Below are 15,856 nucleotides of genomic sequence, written 5' to 3'. Positions count from 1 at the left end.
CTTAATTTCCGGGTGCCATTTCATATGCACTTCCTCTTCAAGTCCCGATTGGTCGGAGTTGAAAATAAATTCCTTGCTGAATGATGGGATAAATTTGTTTATCTCATGTACAAATTTTCAGGCCAGTTCTGCAGTTTCCTGTGTGCCGACAAGATGATGCTTTGTTTGAAATTTCTTAATCTTATATCTTCCACTTCTGTAGCACTGTTTGAAGTTATGCAACCATCCAATACTTCTCTTGAAATCACTGTAATCCGTCTCATGCACAATTTGATATGAATAACGTAGTAGGTAAACATCATGCACATCCTGTAAAATGTATCAAGCATCCTCGAAACACATAAACACCAGTTTTTGTATCAAGTACGAATTGTCTTCCCTTAAATATCCATAGTTTTTCTTGTGCACTATGTGGTTATATTACTATGTATTTATTCAGAATCTGTTCATAATTTTTTTTTATTTTACTATGCAGCAGATGGTCTTCCATTTACCATAATTATGTTTAGTACCCACTCCTTGGATAACTATAGTCCTTTACTACGTTTCTCTGGAGACAAGATTTGTGTCACCTTGTCAAACAAGGGTGATGAACTACAGGACTCATCACGTGTTTCAGTATCACTTTGATTTGTTAAGCACATATTGTCATTATTGTACTCCTCATGTACATTATCTACACATTTGAGCATACATGACACCACACATTTCACTGACTCATCTTGCAGAAATGCTAATATTTAATTTGCCATTTCTTTCTCACCAGCAAAATTCCTTGGGTTCCTTTCTGTCATAATGTCAACTTCAGCAGGTGTTGTTGTAGATACAATACAATGTTCTCTTTGTTTATCATTGCATTTGCTCTGCTTGGTATCACTGTAGCACTGTCGTAAGTTACTCGTTGACTAAGCGGTTCAACTACATTCTGTAGCCTCACACTTTGCTAGCCATTGGATACTGCCAGTGCCACTGCTTTTTGCCCTGAGCAACCAATATTTTGGTTGCACAGTAGACAGTATGTGAGGTGCTGTATGCTAGAAACATCATTGGTGTGTTATGACCTTGCACTCAAGGGGTTACTTGGGAGTGTTGTTGCATTCCATACCATCAGTCGTGTCAAGGCAATGTTCTGCAATAGCCGATATGCTCAGCTGTTTTAAGTGTGTTGGATACTTATGCTCAGTACACTGTTCCTCTGTGGTCCTAATGGTCTGACCAACATGTGACATGCCACAATACAAGGAATGTAATAAATACCCATCTTACAAAAACAAAGGTCATCCTTAATGGGACCTAAAAGGACCCTAATCTTAGATGGAGGTCGGAAAACATATTTCACATCATATTTACGCAAAATACAACCAATCTCATTGGAGATGCTCCCTGCATAAGGCAGAAAGGCTGTAGATCTCGGTGCCAACTCAGTATTATCATCACTCACCCGGTGCACAGGTGGTCAACAGTGCAACACGTGTCTGGTGTGTCCTTCACTATATCCATTCTGATAAAATGTGACCTCAAGATGAATTATCTCAGCTGACAAACTCTCAGGGTCTGAAATGAAATGGGCCCTGTGAACCAAGGTACGAAGTACCCTTTTATGCTGAGCCAGATTGTGGCAACTATCAGCCAGTAGAAACAAATCAGTGTGAGTAGGCTTCCTATACACAGCATGTCACAATGTGCCATGAACTTCCTCCTGACCAATACATCAAGGAAGGGAAGGCAGCCATTTTTTTCTACATACAACATGTCCTTAGTTCTCGCCACCCACCTGGCCTTAATCTACATTAATTTCTTCCTTCTCAGCTTTTCTTCACTGTAACTACTCTTTGCTTCACTCCATTTTAGTTTTCTACATCTTTCATTGTCTTTCCCGTCTATTTTTCACCGCCCCCTCCCACCTCTGTTACATACAATGCACTTAGCTTCTCACTCTTATTAACTCGTGCATGATGTTTACTAAAACTCTATCTTGCATATTACCCTGCCTTCCATCTTTAAGCTCTCAGGTTTTCAAATCTCATCTGATGCAGTTCCCAACAATCAGTCTCTCCTTCTCACCCCCTGACCAGCGGTTCTGGGTGACTTTCCCAAAATCTACCCCTTTTCCTAGATCTCTCCAGTCCTTTTCCTTCACCCTTCTTCCTTCCCCTTCAACCCTTCTGTCTGAAGAAGGAGCCACTGGCTCTGAAAGCTTGCCAGTCACAAGTCTTTTATGTGTGTGTTCTGCTGCAGCTTAGGAAGTAGATTTTTTATCCACCCAATTAAATAATTTTATCAATAAATGAATGCTCAAGTGGATAGAATTTAGCTATTCTAAAAAGTTGTTCAAATTCTCATTGCCATGAGGGCAAAGTCTTCATAGCTGAAAAAATAAGCAGGTTTCAAAGCCGATGACTCCAAAGTACATTTGTCAAAGTCCTCCATAAACAAATTTGCAGTAACAAATGACAATGGTTTCCCATGGCAACTTCATCTGTCTGCTAATAGGTCTGGTCATTCAATAAAAAGGAAGTGAAAGTCAACACACACTGAAATAGGTACATTAATTCAACATCAAACCTAATCTCAATTAACCATAACCAGTCAGACAGAGGAATATTAATGAAGAGAGAGACCACATCAAAACTTACTAGAATATCAGAGTCATTCAGACACATTCCCTCTAATTGACATAAGAAATCTGATAATTCTTGATGTGATGTTCACATCGACCAACTAGTGAGCTCAAAAGAGTAGCAAGGTGTTTTGCTACATGATATGTTTGAGCCACCAGTCTTACTGCAATGGGATGAAGAGGAACCCCTTCTTTGTGGATCTTTGGAAGGCCAAATAACCTAGGGGAACACCGTAGTAAGTAGTACGACTGTTGGTAGTCTACTGCAACAAGGAATTTTCTTCAACAGGATGTTAGTCTTTCTCTCAACACTTTATGTGGGGTCAGCACCGACCCTGTGATGTGCTGAATCAGAGAGTAAACAATGCATCTTTTGAACATAATCCTGAATGCCCAGAACAGCTGTGGCATTGCTCTTGCCCACAGGTAAAATAATATCCAGATCAACTCAACGTGAATGTAAAGCAGCCCTCTCTGCTGTTCTTCTATTATTCTTGAGTAGATATGCCTGAGTCAGCACAAGATGTGTCTCCCTCCTAGCCTCCTCTGCAGCCTCAGGAGGTAGCTGGAAAACAGCCTGTTCAATAGAACTAATAAAATCAATACTGGCAAATGCTTGGGCATCAGTGTAAAATTTAAACCTTTTCCTAGAACTGGTAAAGCTGCATCCTCCAAAGCTTTCTCCATGAGATTTATCATAGGTCGCTGAGATAAAGTATTAGACCCTCGGCCACAGAAATGTGCAAACTTCACCAAATGCTGGCAAGATATGGAATGAAATTTCCAGTCAGACTTTGAACATGAAGTATTGTTTAGCCAATCCTAAGAAAAAGCAAACATTTTCATAGCAGTCATTAAACTGAATCCAAAACAATTCCTTGGAGACAAAATCCAACTGTCGAAGAGTGTCATGAATCCTTTTGCAAACAAGAGTGATGCCAATGCAGTTTTTGATGTGATTGGCAGCAGGAGAATTAATATGATGCACAACTTTGGCAAATGTTGAAACAATATTTTGATCATGATACCTCACCAAAATGACAATGCACATTGCAGTCTTGCTCTACTGCTGCAGAGTTTGTCCAACCTTCACAATCAAGGATACATTTCTTTCCCATATAGCTAAATAGCATTCAAATAAATTAGCAGAATGTAGCCAGGTAAAGTTGTCGACAACTGCTGTTATTTCGACAGGTGCACAACCTGTCATTTTAAAGGCAAAACTGCAGCAAGTGAATTTAAAATCTCTGTTTGCAGAGACACTCTGGAAAAATAAAAACTCTCTCTCTCTCTCTCTCTCTCTCTCTCTCTCTCTCTCTCTCTCTCTCTCTGTACACACTAGCGCCACCACACAGACCAAAGAAGATGTCCAAAGCTAAAAGAAAAGGATCCATTATACTTGTCGACAGTTGGATTTTGTTTCCAAGGCATTGTTTTGACTTAATTCTCTGGTACCGTGCACCGCGGAATTTGAATCCCTGCCAGACGTCAGGGACGTCGAAGACTCATAGAGGTCTCTGCACCATCGCTCCATAAGCTGTGATGGTGCGCGCCTCCTAGCCCGCATTTAGAGTTAGGGTGCCACAGTGGAACACATGGTTGCAGCGGCCAATAGCAGCGTCCCTGAGTACTTAAGCGCCTGCCTGTCACTCAGCCTGCCAGTCTAACCTTGTGTACATCTCAGGACATATTGCCTCGCATTAGACAGTGTGTTTACTTTCGTGTTTTCTTTACGATTGGACGTGGTTGTCTTATTTGGTTTTCTTGACTCTGTTGTCCCTTCTTGTTGTTGTCGTGAGGTCCTTTGTTGGTCGTGTCCGTCCTCTCCTGTTGTGTTGTTGTTCACGGGCCGCTCCGCGGGTCCCGCCACGTTTCCGTTGCTTCAACCCCGCGACTGTTCTGGTCGCTGTTACAACAAATTCAGTGACTGCTTGAAAAATGTTTGGCTTTCTCTTGGGATTGGCTGGATGATAATTCATGGTTGCAGCCTGGTTGGGAATTTCATTCTGTATCTGACCATCATTTGCTGAAGTTTGAAATTTTTGTGGCTGTGGTCTAATACTATATCGCGATATTCTGTGATAAATGTCATGGAGAAAACTTTTGATGACACGGCTTTATTTGGGCTAGAGAAAGGTTTAAATTATGCACCAATGCCCAAGCGTATGCCAGTGGTTGCTTTTATTAGTTCTATTGAACAGGATATTTTTAAATTGCATCCTGATGTTGCAGAAGAGGCTAGGAGGGATCTGTGTTATGTGTTAATTGGGGCACACCCACCCTAGTTTTGGAGGCATGTGTGAGGACTGATCTAAGAATTTTGTAGATGAGTAACTAGATGGTGCAGGTCAGGAGCCTTGGTGATAAGAGTCTTGTTTAGCTAAATAGGCTCTATTGCCTGCTGTTATTCTCCATTTGATTTCATAGGAAGTGTTATTTGAGTTGGTGGCCGACAAACGAAGGTACTGCTCAACTCTCTTAAAGGTTTAGTTTTATAGTTTTCCACCATTATTGAGGTCAGCATGTTCTCTTTTTGTGGATTTCCAGCAGCCTTTTTTAGTCTAAGAATGAAGGAAAAAAGTGGGATGAAGAGTGCACCATGAAGGAGTTATGCAAATTGGTCGCAAATTGATATTCATACAGATATTCACAGAAAATGTAAAATTGTAAACTTTGGCAAATGGTGGATGACACTGCAGTGCAATTTCACCATGCAGCTGTCACGGATAGTAAACAGGGTCCATGTCGGTACCTGGGCGTAAAGTCTGTGCATCTTTCATTCTGTGTACTCAGTTGGACAGTAACTGTGCCTCACAGACAGGTGTTTGAACAATATATGCAGATTGAAATTTTCACTCTGCAGTGGATTGTGCACTGATATGAAACTTCCTGGGAGATTGAAACTGTATGCTGGACTGAGACTCGAACTCGGGACCTTTGCCTTTCTTGGGCAAGTGCTCTACCAACTGAGCTACCCAAGCATGACTCACACCATCCTCACAGCTTTAATTCTGCCAGTACCTTGTCTCCTACCTTCCAAACTTCACAGAAGCTCTCCTGTGAACCTTGCAGAACTAGCACTCCTGGAAGAAAGGATATTGCAGAGACATGGCATGTTTCCAGAATGAAATTTTCATTCTGCAGTGGAGTGTGTGCTGATATGAAACTTCCTGGCAGATTAAAACTTTGTGCCAGACCGAGACTTAAACTCCAGACCTTTGCCTTTTGCGGGCAAATGCTCTATCAGCTGAGCTACCCAAGCACGACTCACGCCCTGTCCTCACAGCTTTAATTCCACCAGTACCTTATCTCCTATCTTTTAAACTTCATAGAAGCTCTCCTGAGAACCTTGCAGTAAGAGAGCTTCTGTGAAGTTTGGAAGATAGGACACGAGGTACAGGCGGAATTAAAGCTGTGAGGACAGGGCATGAGTTGTGCTTGGGTAGCTCAGTTGGTACAGCACTTGCCCGCGAAAGGCTAAGGTCCTGAGTTCGAGTCTTGGTTCGGCACACAGTTTTAACCTGCCAGGAAGTTTAATATATGCAGATGTTAGCAATTGAGAGAGGAGGGCATGCAGTTGGGCTCAAAGAAGGCGGTTGAGTAATAGGCTAATCACTCAACGTTTGAATTGGAGCAGTGGCACTATACAACGATGTTGGCAGCAATGGGTGAATCATGGCTGAACACAACATTAAGAAGGAATCGGTTGACCTAGAGAGATGACAGACTGAGAGGGGCACTCAAAGCCCTGGATTCATCATCACCATCCAACCAACATGCAGTTGGTGCTTCAGTGACCACAACAACGATTAATAGGTGGCTCATCCTTTGCACCTGCTACCACATCCTTTGCACCTGCTACCATTGGCCTTTGTACAGCAACAAGCCCATTTTCAATGGTATCAGACACATTTGGCATGGAATTTCGTTGACTGGAGTAGAATTTTCTTCAGTGATGAGTCATGCTTCAAACTGAGCCCTGATGACAAGCAAAGATATGTCTGAAGATGCCCCAGACTGCGGTGAGAGACTAACCTGTCACCTGCCATACAGCCTGACAACCAGGTGAGATGGCCTGGGCTGTCATTTCGTTTCACAGCAGGACCCCTTCAGTTGTCATCTGTGGCATTTTAGCAGAACAGTGGTATGTCGATGATATGCTATGTCCCAGTTTGCCTTTCATGGAAACTCATCTAGGGCTTACATTTCAGCAAGATAATTGCCACCTGTACGTGGTAAGAGTTTCTACTGCTTGTATTCATGCTTGCCAGACCCCGACCTTGGCCAGAAAGGTCTCTGGATCTCTCATCAGCTGAGAATGTTTGGAGCATTATGGGCAGGACTCTAACCAGCTTGGGGTTTTGACAATCTAATGCACCTATCTATTGCACATAATCTGGCACCATATCCAGCAAATCTGTCAATCAAAAAACTGCTTGCATAAGTGCCAGAAGTGGACCATCACATTATTGACTTGCCCAATTTGTGATACCCTTTCTGTTGAATAAATCATCCAATTCTTCCGAAATTGCGATCCTTTCTTTGTCTGCACACGTTTGGATAATTCAGTGCTCTTTTTATTTTTTAGAGTGTGTTTTGTTTTCTGCTGGTTGATGTTTAATCACATGTTCCTGCTAGCCTGTTCAAGGATGATAAACGTCTTTTCCATTACGTGCTGGGGTCTTTCCACTGTATGTGTGTCATATACATAATCAAGTATCTGCTGTGATTTATAGAAGATCATCTATCTGCTCCAAAGGTTTACATCTCTCACCACCTTTTCCAGGGCAGCATTTAACAGCATTTAAAAGGAGACAGGCCAGCACATCTCCTTATTGTACCCTGTTTTTGATGGCTAGTGTGTCAGACATCATTCTTCCAGTTCATGAAATGTATTAACAGTTGTGAATAGGGAAACATTCAGTTGTATAATGGAATGATGACAAAGAAAATTTGTGCTGGACCTGAATTTCTCACTTATCACAAGCGGTCATCTTACCATTTGGCTATCTGAGCATGACTCATAGTCGGACCCAAACTTCCATATGATGTGAACTGTGTACCTACAACCTGTACTTGTACATCCATTATGTATACTTTCATCCAGGAGAGATATTTTACTTGAAAGCTGCTTGCCTAGTGTCAGCAGATATATACGATTTGAGCATAACTTCTAGTCAGACCCAAATTTCCATATGTCATGAACTATGTGCATACAACCTATACTCATACATCCATTATGTATATTTTTGTGCAGGGGAGACATTTTACTTGGAAGTTGCTTGCCCAGTGTCGGCAGATAAATACGATGTCGCAGTGCTTGTGTTATTGTGAATTATGATGCATTATTGCTATGGACATGCATGCATGCAACTGCGAATACATTTCATTTATTTCATAATGACTGTAGTCTCTGCAGTGCCTGTTCCTACAGACATGCATGCATATCCGAAGGAAAATTTTATCATAATTCGGAATAACACAGGCACTGCAATATCATATTTATCAGCCGACAATGGGCAAGAGCCTTTCAAGTAAAATGTCTCCCCTGTACAGGAATATACATAATGAATGTATGAGTATGACTTGTAGACACATGACTGATGTCATATGGAAGTTTGGGTCTGGCTGTGAGTCATGCTTGGATAGCCAAATGGTAATGCGACCACTTGCAATAAGTGGGAAATACAGGTTTGAGGCCCAGTCCAATACAAATTCTCATTGTTGTCATTCTATTATACAGGTGATGGTTGTCTGTAATCACAATTGCAAATTCATTTCATGTACTTCATAATGGCTGTAATTGATATAGTGCCTGTTCCTTTGGACATGCATGTCCGGAGGAACATTGCGTCATAATTTGGAATAACACATGCACTGCAATATCGTATAATTCTACCAGTTCTTACGCTACTTCATATCTCATACATTGTCGTTCTCATTAGCCTAATCAAATTTCTAGGGATTCCCCATTCAACCAAGACATGATATAACTGCCTTCTATCTATATTACCATATGCTGCTTCATAGTTTATAAGGAGGTGATACATGCCAGTTCTGAATTTGATTGTCTTCACTGGAGTTTGTCTTCGAGTAAAGGTCTGATATGCTGTTGACTTTCCTGGAAGAAATGCACATTGCTATGCCCCCATCTCTCTCTTAATTATTGGCAGGAGGCAGTCGAATAATACACTGAAGAATACTTTATACCCCAAGTTAAGTAATGCGATCCCCCTATAGTCATCACATTCTAACTGAGTTCCCTTCTTATGTATGGGTTATATTATTCCTGCTTTCCATTGCTGGGGCATTTTCCTCTTTTCCGATACTAAGTAGCCATCTTTAAGAACAACTCCAGTTTACTAGCTTCTTGCTTAAAAGGTTCTGCCAGGATATACTCTGTTCCTGCTGCCTTCTTTTTCAGTTTCTTTCTGACAATCCGTATTTCTTCTAGGGTTGGGGGATCTGTGCTGTCAGAGTCATTTTCTTGATGTACCTCTGTTGGGTCTCTTGATGCTACTTGGGGAGTTTGTCCAAGTGTCAGTGCCGTCTTTCACAAATCTCTCTTTCCCTTTGCTTAAAATTTTTCCTGTTCCATCTTTTATAAGGATTGCTTTATGACTACAAGGTTTCTGTGCCACATTTATTTCTCTGTGGAATTTCCTGGCCTCATCCTTACTCCTCTGAAGCTCAATTTCTTCAATGTTTGTATCCTCCACCCTATCTTTCTTCTTTGGTGGGTCTTCTTTTCAATTGTATATTTCTCTTTATAGTTTGCACTATCCTTTTTGTACACCATGATTGTAGTTTGCTTTTATATGCCTTGTTCTTTTCTTCTGTTACTATTTTGCATCCAGCATCAAACGATGGGGATTTCATATGTGTTACTTCACTTCCCAGTGTTTCACTTTTTGATGTTTCCATTGCACCTTTAATTATTTTCCGTGGTATTCAATGTTACCAAGTTCCACAGCATTTTTGAATACCTTTATTATCCTCTCCTGGTACTATTATTTAATTTCAGCTGGTTCTAAAGCCACTATATTATATTTTGGCATATTGGAAAATTGTGACTCCCAGCCACTCAGGGCCTTGTGGTATTGCAGTGTCAAAAGTTGAAGATTTATGCCAGACTGTGACTTGAGCCCGGATGCTCCACTTCTCTAGAACAGTTGCCTTAACCATCTCAGCCACCCCTACCTGCCTCCTTGTGAACCCATGTTCCCAACTTATTGCATGCTGCATTACATCATCTCTCTGCCATTACACCTCCTTCTCAGAAATTCTTGATTCTCATAGGAGTTTGAACAATAATTGTGCATCCACAATGAAATATATGCCATAGAGCCATCACTCTTGATTATTTTAATGTAACTGAGTGTTGCCTGTTCTTTTGAACATGTATATCATTCAAACTCCAATCGGAATCAAGAATTTGCAAGCAGGAGTTGTAATGGGTGAGGGAAACTGCAGTGCAGCATGTGATAAGTTAGGAATTTGGGTCGGACATGTATGACAGAACAGACAACACTCAGGTACATTAATATTATTTTAGTGTCATGACCTAAACAGCTGTTGTATGTCCTTTCCATAGAATACTTCTTTCTCTTCTTACTCAGTTTCTTCCATTGTTGCGAGGGAGATAACTATAGAAAATCGAAGAATTTACGCTTTGCACTTAGTGTTGATAATCTTGGGCAAATAGGTAAACACAGTTACTTTATGCTTTAGTTGGTGATGTACCACAACCCTGTACCAGACTTGTTCTTCCTCTCACTGCTGCTGTGAACTATATTAGCTTCTCTCTTTTCTAAAATCCCATTCCATCCACCTTATTTCTTGCAGTGCTGTGGTGCTATGCTTCAGTTTTGTTGTTTGATCCATCAGCACTCTCAAAGGCTCCTGTGGTATACTTAGATTTCACATTGCAGGTTCCATTATATAAATCCAATTTATGCTTTATTTCATATTGACATTGCTAAAGTTATTTTTAATGGCTTTTCTGAGAAATTCCATGCCAGCTTCTGCTGAAAGAGATAACCCCGCCTTTACAGTAACAGTTACGAAATTCTTGATAAAAGGTTTCAAAACACTGCACTCATCTGTTACCAATATATCATGTATTCTCTGGGAAAAAAGTTATAAAGGGATTTGGAGTGAGAGGTGAGGTACCAGGATCACAATCACACCACTATGGAGTTGGTCAAGTGCCAGTCAGTGGACTACGTGCTGAGTGGACCAGCACATCATCCATGTCATAGGCCACTACATGACAAACCAGGCCAGACACCAGGAAGTACTACAGCCCAACCTGCTGCCAGTTACAACAATGTTATTGCCTCTATTCCAGATAATTTGGTATGACACGCAAACACCACAGTCAGTGGGAAGCAGCAGGATTTAACATACTGTAACCTACAACCATCTCGAAAATGAGATCGACAGGAAGTGCAAAATGGCTAAGCAGGGATGTCTAGAGAACAAATGTAAGGATGTAGAGGCTTGTCTCACTAGGGGTAAGATAGATACTGCCTACAGGAAAATTAGAGAGACCTTTGGAGAGAAGAGAACCACTTGTATGAATATCAAGAGCTCAGATGGAAACCCCGTTCTAAGCAAAGAAGGGAAAGCAGAAAGGTGGAAGGAGTATATAGAGGGTCTATACAAGGGCGATGTACTTGAGGATAATATTATGGAAATGGAAGAGGATGTAGATGAAGATGAAATGGAGATAAGATACTGCGTGAAGAGTTTGACAGAACACTGAAAGACCTGAGTCGAAACAAGGCCCCGGGAGTAGACAACATTCCATTAGAACTACTGATGGCCTTGGGAGAGCCAGTCATGACAAAACTCTACCATCTGGTGAGCAAGATGTATGAGACAGGCGAAATACCCACAGACTTCAAGAAGAATATAATAATTCCAATCCCAAAGAAAGCAGGTGTTGACAGATGTGAAAATTACCGAACTATCAGTTTAATAAGTCACAGCTGCAAAATACTAACGCGAATTCTTTACAGACGAATGGAAAAACTGGTAGAAGCGGACCTCGGGGAAGATCAGTTTGGATTCCGTAGAAATGTTGGAACACGTGAGGCAATACTAACCTTACGACTTATCTTAGGAGAAAGATTAAGAAAAGGCAAACCTACGTTTCTAGCATTTGTAGACTTAGAGAAAGCTTTTGACAACGTTAACTGGAATACTCTCTTTCAAATTCTGAAGGTGGCAGGGGTCAAATACAGGGAGCGAAAGGCTATTTACAATTTGTACAGAAACCAGATGGCAGTTATAAGAGTCGAGGGGCATGAAAGGTAAGCAGTGGTTGGGAAAGGAGTGAGACAGGGTTGTAGCCTCTCCCCAATGTTATTCAATCTGTATATTGAGCAAGCAGTAAAGGAAACAAAAGAAAAATTCAGAGTAGGTATTAAAATCCATGGAGAAGAAATAAAAACTTTGAGGTTCGCCGATGACATTGTAATTCTGTCAGAGACAGCAAAGGACTCAGAAGAGCAGTTGATCGGAATGGACAGTATCTTGAAAGGACGATATAAGATGAACATCAACAAAAGCAAAACGAGGATAATGGAATGTAGTCAAATTAAATCGGGTGATGCTGAGGGTATTAGATTAGGAAATGAGACACTTAAAGTAGTAAAGGAGTTTTGCTATTTAGGGAGTAAAATAACTGATGATGGTCGAAGTAGAGAGGATATAAAATGTAGACTGGCAATGGCAAGGAAATCGTTTCTGAAGAAGAGAAATTTGTTAACATCGAGTATAGATTTAAGTGTCAGGAAGTCGTTTCTGAAAGTATTTGTATGGAGTGTAGCCATGTATGGAAGTGAAACGTGGACGATAACCAGTTTGGACAAGAAGAGAATAGAAGCTTTCGAAATGTGGTGCTACAGAAGAATGCTGAAGATTAGATGGGTAGATCACGTAACTAATGAGAAGGTATTGAATAGGATTGGGGAGAAGAGAAGTTTGTGGCACAACTTGACTAGAAGAAGGGATCGATTGGTAGGACATGTTCTGAGGCATCAAGGGATCACAAATTTAGCATTGGAGGGCAGCGTGGAGGGTAAAAATCATAGAGGGAGACCAAGAGACGAATACACTAAGCAGATTCAGAAGGATGTAGGTTGCAGTGGGTACTGGAAGATGAAGAAGCTTGCACAGGATAGAGTAGCATGGAGAGCTGCTTCAAACCAGTCTCAGGACTGAAGACCACAACAACAACAACAACCTACTCATCAGCTATTGAACAGCTGGACAGCTATGTGATGTTGAGCCTGTGCTGCTCAGCACTGTGCTGAGGACACAAATGAATCTGCCACCATTGCTTTCTGCCTAAGCATATGGGTACCAGTGCATTCCCACACTCAGGTGTGATATAGCCAAGTGATCTTGCAGTAGCTGCTGTCAGCCACACCTTCCTTGTCTGGGGAATCTGAGAATCTGGTGACACAGAAGTAGTAGTAGTAGCAGCAGCAGTAGGCTGCACAGTCAATGACCAAGGGCTGACATGCCAGGAAATGCCATGATATTCCCCTCACCTGCCATTGTTAATTGCAGTTCCCAGCCAAAGATTGTAATGTGCTGCAGTAAAGAAGTTCTCATAACCCTGATCGGACCTCCTTCACTTGCACACCTCCTCCTCCTCCTCCTCCTCTTCCTCTTCCTCCTCCTTCAGCAGAGAATCACAACCTACAATGAGCCATCCTGGAAATCCCATGTGCAGGTGTCAACCACCCTCAGCAGTCTTATAACTCACAATGCTATCTGCTCCTCTGCATTTCTGATTCCAGTGTCTCCTTCATCGCATTATCCTGTACCATCTTTATTTTATTACCTGGTGTAACTATGTTTTCCTGGTAATGCTTTTGCTTTGATATCTGTGTTATATCTTTTTCTCTTAATGCATTTGCTTTCGTGTCTTTATTACTATCTTCAGTATTATTATTTTATAATTATCTATATAATCATCTTCAGAATTGATCTTAGACTGACAGATAGGTTTCCTTTTTATCTTGTGAGGTACCTGTACTCCTTTAGTATTCTATGCCTACTTTGTAGTCTTTGGTCTAATCTGGGCTAGCTTTTTGGGAAAACAACATTTTTCATTGAGGCTGTAAGCACTGTTTGCATCAGTCCAATTCAAGTCTTGGAGGACATTCCTATAGTAATCAATTTTTGTCTTACTGAACTCAGATCTAGTAGATTTTGTACCACAATCATTATTAACATCTAATAAAATGAACTGCATGCCATGATATGAGAAGCCACTGGCTATTTGTTTTGTAATATCATTCCATTCAGTAGACTGTTCTAAAAGACATTATCAGTGCCTAGTTTTGAGCAGTTATGTCCCCTGGTTGGGAAATTTGCAGTTGGAATTATGTTGGATGATGATGTTACAGATAGCAATAAATTCTTGCTAGAAGAGTTTTTAAGGAAATCTACTTAAAAATCACCGGAACCTACTGTTTCTTTCTTTTATACTTTTAGATAAGTCAATAGAGTGCCAAGGTGATATGCGAAAAGTTTAAAATCACCTGCAAGTTCTTAATATGCACTTACTGATATAAAGGATTTGTAATAAAATTCTACTTCTGCCACACATGCTTCCAAATGCTGCTCTAAGCAAAAGTTGTGAATAAATGTGTTGTTAAATTTATGACGATATCTGATGAATGTAGCAACACCTTTCTTCTCTCCTGCTCTACAGAAGTGAGATACTAACCTAAATATTGTAGCAAAACTCAGATGAGTGAACAGTCTGTTGCAGTCATGTAATTGCAAAAGAGACTGTTCATTCATCTGAATTATTTATCTACTGCTGCTGCACCTGTCATTATGGAATGGGATACTTGTAGCAACATGTGTATACAAGTGATCACATGATCCTCAGAGATTACATCAACCGGGTTTGACAGGTCTGAGACGTGGGACTTACTGGAATTAAGGAAAACGTGGGAGGGTGGACCCACCAATATAACGTTCTTTTCACACAACCTGTTTATTTAACAATATATAATCATAAATTTTGTTTTGTTTTTTTACAAAATGAACAAATTTGTAAAATGACCAAGCTTTTGCAAGAGAAATCAAAACAACAAACAATATGACAATAATTACAAGATGACCAGACCTGCAGGCCGCCCATTATCGGGTGAAACAGCGGTGTTTACTACCGTGCTGGACACAGTTTCTCTTATTAAATGCCCTTCTGCAACACATGAAAACTATACAGGGTGTTACAAAAAGGTATGGCCAAACTTTCAGGAAACATTCCTCACACACAAATAAAGAAAAGATGCTATGTGGACATGTGTCCGGAAACGTGTAATTTCCATGTTAGAGCTCATTTTAGTTTCGTCAGTATGTACCATACCTCCTCGATTCACCGCCATGATTTCATACGGGATACTCTACCTGTGCTGCTAGGACATGTGCCTTTACAAGTACGACACAACATGTGGTTCATGCACGATGGAGCTCCTGCACATTTCAGTCGAAGTGTTCGTACGCTTCTCAACAACAGATTCGGTGACCGATGGATTGGTAGAGGCAGACCAATTCCATGGCCTCCATGCTCTCCTGACCTCAACCCTCTTGACTTTCATTTATGGGGGCATTTGAAAGCTCATGTCTACGCAACCCCGGTACCAAATGTAGAGACTCTTCGTGCTCATATTGTGGACGGCTGTGATACAATATGCCATTCTCCAGGGCTGCATCAGCACATCAGGGATTCCATGCGATGGAGGGTGGATGCATGTATCCTCACTAACGGAGGACATTTTGAACATTTCCTGTAACAAAGTGTTTGAAGTCACGCTGGTACGTTCTGTTGCTGTGTGTTTCCATCCATGATTAATGTGATTTGAAGAGAAGTAATAAAATGAGCTCTAACATGGAAAGTAAGCATTTCCGGACACATGTCCACATGACATATTTTCTTTCTTTGTGTGTGAGGAATGTTTCCTGAAAGTTTGGCTGTACCTTTTTGTAACATCCTGTATGAGCACCAGTGATGACAAGAGTGATTCAATTACTCAAAACAGATGACATAATTTTTAATTTGAAAGCTGTTTGTCTAGAGGTTTGGGGTTAAGATGTGCACCTGTGCTTAAAGGTTAAATAGATGAAGAAACAATATGACAATGATAAAGCTTACTTCAAAGCAAGCAACCTCTTAATTTCAATCGGCAACCAAGATGTGACTGG

General features: G+C 40.9%; 1 protein-coding gene across 2 annotated transcripts in view; it reads left to right on the top strand.

Moving 5' to 3' along the window:
- Positions 1-15,856, top strand: part of LOC124794695 (B9 domain-containing protein 2) — a 71,876-nt gene that overhangs the window by 43,962 nt on the left and 12,058 nt on the right. The window lies entirely within an intron of this gene.

The sequence above is a fragment of the Schistocerca piceifrons genome, chromosome 4 (assembly GCF_021461385.2).
Source record: "Schistocerca piceifrons isolate TAMUIC-IGC-003096 chromosome 4, iqSchPice1.1, whole genome shotgun sequence".
NCBI lineage: Eukaryota > Metazoa > Arthropoda > Insecta > Orthoptera > Acrididae > Schistocerca > Schistocerca piceifrons.
The sequence above is the reverse complement of the archived record's forward strand: the minus strand, read 5'-3'. Positions and strand labels throughout refer to the sequence as shown.